The sequence below is a fragment of the Nicotiana sylvestris genome, chromosome 5 (genome assembly GCF_000393655.2).
Source record: "Nicotiana sylvestris chromosome 5, ASM39365v2, whole genome shotgun sequence".
NCBI classification, from domain to species: domain Eukaryota; kingdom Viridiplantae; phylum Streptophyta; class Magnoliopsida; order Solanales; family Solanaceae; genus Nicotiana; species Nicotiana sylvestris.
The window spans coordinates 162,759,344-162,763,922 of record NC_091061.1 but is presented as its reverse complement, the minus strand read 5'-3'; the positions used below and the strand labels follow the sequence as shown (position 1 = coordinate 162,763,922).

The 4,579-nt window shown below is 36.4% G+C and overlaps 1 long non-coding RNA gene across 1 annotated transcript; it reads left to right on the top strand.

Moving 5' to 3' along the window:
- The first annotated feature begins 3,239 nt into the window (after nt 1-3,239).
- On the top strand, nt 3,240-4,248 carry LOC104228137 (uncharacterized). Its single transcript, XR_711259.2, has 2 exons — nt 3,240-3,499; nt 4,008-4,248. It is a non-coding gene; the product is annotated as an uncharacterized lncRNA (long non-coding RNA).
- Nucleotides 4,249-4,579: the final 331 nt, after the last annotated feature.

Below are 4,579 nucleotides of genomic sequence, written 5' to 3'. Positions count from 1 at the left end.
GTAGGGTCTCCACTCCCTAGTTGAGATTATTTTAGACATAGGATCTCCACTTCCTAGTCGCTTTTTGCCAACATAGGGTCTCCACTCCCTAGTTGAGATTATTTTAGACATAGGGTCTCCACTCCCTAGTCGCCTTTTGCCAACATAGGGTCTCCACTCCCTAGTTGAGTTTATTTTAGACATAGGGTCTCCACTCCCTAGTCGCCTTTTGCCAACATAGGGTCTCTCCCTAGTCGCCTTTTGCCAACATAGGGTCTCTCCCTAGTCGCCTTTTGCCAACATAGGGTCTCCACTCCGTAGTTGAGTTTATTTTAGACATAGGGTCTCCATTCCCTAGTCTCCTTTTGCCAACATAGGGTCTCTAATCCCTAGTTGAGATTATTTTAGACATAGGGTCTCCACTCCTTAGTCTCCTTTTGCCAACATAGGGTCTCCACTCCCTAGTTGACATTATTTTAGACATAGGGTCTCCACTCCCTAGTTGAGATTATTTTAGACATAGGGTCTCCACTCCTTAGTAGCCTTTTGTTAACATAGGGTCTCCACTCCCTAGTTGAGATTATTTTGGACAAGGGTCTCCATTCCCTAGTCGCCCTTTGCCAACACAGGGTCTCCACTCCCTAGTTGAGATTAGGGCTCCACTTACCAATTCCTTTTTCTCAGGATACACAATCCTGATTTTATTGCTTTCAATAAAAATTAGTTTATATTTCGTTACAATAACTCACGAAATTTTCCTAGTGAAAATTGGGGCAGAAAAATTTCGTTCGTTTGTTTGTTTTGGTGCCTGAACAGGTTTTTTACCATGAGGCACGAGGTTTGAGATGACCAAAAGAAGAAGTCTCAACCCAAATAAAAGAAAAGAAGTAATAAAAAAAGAAGTTGAACTCTGAGTGTAGAAGCGGAGAAAAGATGCAGATTGCTCAAGCTATGGTTGAAGTCACAAGCTTCATATGTCCCGCCTTGATCCGAAAGCTGAAGAAGAATGAATCAGCGATTGCAGCTGACGAGCATCAAGATTCAGATTAGAGTCCGCACGAAGAATCAACCAAGACTCAAGATCAAGCTTAGAAGACTTATAAATAGGAATCTTATAACTCGTAGTTGATAGGATTAACTAGTTTAGCTTTTTATCTTTTATTTTGGTGTAGTAAGGAGCTCAGCAAGCAGAAACAACAGCAACAGCAGTGAAATCACAGTTTTCCGGTAGTCCCAGCTACCAAAACTTCCAGAACTACACTGACCTGCTTCCTTTATAGCCAAGGATATGTAGGCAACCTCTGAAGCAAGGTTCGGTCAGGCTCTTTCAAAAATGCTTCTCATGGAGTCTCAAACGGGCAAAAATCCCTCATAATTGCTCATTTTATCTTTGCACGAAAACCCATCGTGTTTTCGAGCAAAGAGGGGCAGCTGTGAGCATGTGATTTTTGCCCTATATAAAATACTCCTATAAAAATCAAGAAAATAGATTTTTTCTTAATTATTTGACATTTTTAGGAATTTTTTTTGTAGATTTTTATTAATTGTTTGCATTTCTATGCATGTTTAATTTTATTTTTAAATCATGAAAAATACCAAAATATCATGCATTGCATTTAGGATTTGTTTTTATATTTTTTTAGGATTAATCAGTAATTATTTGCTTTATAAAAATTTGAAAATCACAAAAATAGCTCATTTTTACATTTTTTTCTTTTAATTTTAGTTTATTCATTTTTCTCTTTTAATTTAAATTTAAGTGATGTTTATAATTTTTTATAATTAGTTAATTATTTCAATTTCATATTTTTAGATAATTTAGGATTTTTAATCATTAGGATTTTTAATTAAAAAATAAGAAGAAAAGAAAAGGAATCTTGAAATAAAAGAAAGAATTGAATAGGGATTTATTTTTGTGAAATTGGGCCAATTTCTATACATATAGTCCAACCCAAGTCCGGTCCCAAACCCTTTTGACCCAAGCCCAAACCCTGCAAACCCGGTCTGACTCACCTTCGCCCAAAACGATGTAGTTGCACTTCAAAACTACGTCGTTTCACTCATTCCCTCCCCCCATTAAATGACCAAACGTATCCATGTCTTCATTTAATCCCTTTAGGTTAAACCTAATCCCATTTTTCTCTCAACGCCATAGCTCCGCCGCCCGGAAATTGCCCCACGGCAGCGGAGCACCTCCAAATGCCTCCAAATCTTAACCCTACAACCTCCGCCATCTCCTCGTCCTTGTCCCACCATCGATTTCCCCAAAAGATCACCCAATCCTTCCGAATTATAGATCCAAAAATTAAAAATCCAAACTTTTTTCTTTTTCCAAAGCTTTTCGGATTAAACCTTCAATCCATAGTAAATACCTCGTGAATTCCCCAGTTTCTTCAACAAGATAACTTTGTTTGAATATCAAAAAATCCCTTTCTCATGGATTTGTTCAAATTTTGGGAAATTAGCTTTTAACCGCTTCAATTTCTTCGAGCCTCTACTTCGCTTCTTTTTGGCAAACGATGAGGATTGCTGCATGAATCATTAGCCATGAACGAAAATTCGCTAATATTCGTGTTGCAATTCTCACCGTTTGGTCGAGATTTTGGTTCACCAGAGTTCGAATTGGAGTCGTCATTGTTCTCGAATATTCTAAGGCTTAATTGCTATACCCCCTTTTCCCTTTTTCTATAAGTTCAATTACTAGTCAATAGCTCAAATCTCTTCTCCCTTTTCTGTTAATTCTGTAGGTTAAATTAGAGTTTTGGGCATTTTGTTAATTAATCGTTGATTTAGCTTTAGTTTTCACTTTTTTCTTTCAATATGTTCTTGTGAGAAGTTTTGACTACCGTTTGATTTAAAACGGGGTTTGAAAGATTAATTTTGGAGACCTTAAGGGTTTTATTGGGATTTAATTCAGGGGGTCCAAAGCTGGTTTGGCCTGATAGGTTCTAGGAAGGTTCCGGGAGGGGCTATTAGGTAATCAAACCACCAGAGTTTGGGTCAAATAGGTAAAATTACAATATTCAGTGATTGGAAGGTTAAAATTGGGATTTGTATGGGGTGAATATCAAAATGTTCTGGATTGTGTACAGTTGTCCTTATCCTTGTGATGAAAATACTGATTGGGTGAGAAAATGATGGACAGCTGTAAAAAAGGGGCTGTACTATTCTGAATTTTCAAAATTTAGGGTAGGATATTCCTTTTGGATGCCATTTTTGGATACCATATATATAGAAAGCACTCACTCACATAAAAAAGGGATCAACCTCTCTTTCAGCACAAAAGGCTTTAAAAGAAGAAATACATGATCAAAATAAAAAAAAGGCATAATAGATTGAGCTATTATCATGACTAGTCCTTTCTTCTGTTGATTTTTTAAAAGAAACTTGGAAGAAATCTTTTCTTTGAAATTTCTGGTTCAAGTTTGGGTCTATTTGAAGCTGTTAGTGCTGTTGTTGGGCTGTCATCTCTCATTCATTGCTGAAATCCTTGCTTTCTTTGTTCTTTGCTGTTATCCAGGTATTCTCATCAGCCTCGAAGAGACAAAAATGGAAATGTAGCCTTTGTTTTCTTTTTTGGAATATGAACTCAGATCCTCCCTCTTCTTTTCTCTATTTGCTTTTTCTTTCTGTTGTTCTTCCTTTTCTGGATTCAAGTTCCTTTCTCAAGTTGTGATTAAATGTTGTTGGTATGGTTGTACTACTCTATGATGCATGTAAGGTTTGAGTGTTAACGTGTAGGCTAGTGTAAGGACTTCATGAATGGTATAATGGTAGGAAGTTTTGAATCGATTTATCTTGAGTATGTTTGTGTTTATCAAATGACCTTACTTGCTGATTGTTATTGTGAATTGGTTTGAATACTTGGTTGATTTAATATCTAAACATGTATAATTCTGAGTTTAAATCGTGTGCTTCTAAGTCTAAATGTTGTCACTGTTGATTATATGGTGTTATAAATGGCTAAATCTAGATACATGTGTGACAACTTCAAGCATGTTAAGTTTTTTTTTTCTTTCTTTTTCTAGAAACTGTCGGAGAAGTGCAGCTCAAAATGCTGAGCATAACGCCATGTTTTGGCAAATTTGACCATTAATTGGTCCGATTAGCAAAGTTGAGATTAATAGTGGAGTAAGAGCATGTTTGATAGATTCAGGCACAGTTTAAAGATTAGCCTTTCCATTTTAAATTGTTTACTTGTTGGATATTATATTGCTGTAATTAAATGATCATTTGTTCCTCATGAATATTTGAATGCATTGGTGTAAAGCTTTTATTTTATTTATTGTATGAGTTTTTTGGTTCAGACATTAACTTGGCAAATTATACCCTCAACGTTTGGGCTGGGATCAAAGCCAGGCCAGTTCATTAAGGCCCAAATTTGGACTTTTAGAGTCCATAAGCCTGCATTCGATTGAACATGAATTGCAACATGCCTCGTCACTTATACATGCAGACTGTGTTGGGCATTTGGGCTGTCCTTTAGCCCTTTTTCGTTTTCATTATAATCCATTGGCTGAGATTAATTTCATTTTTATTCAATCAACGTGTGGTATCTCCTTGACCCATTCATTGTCAAAATCGTGAACTTAGGAAAAAA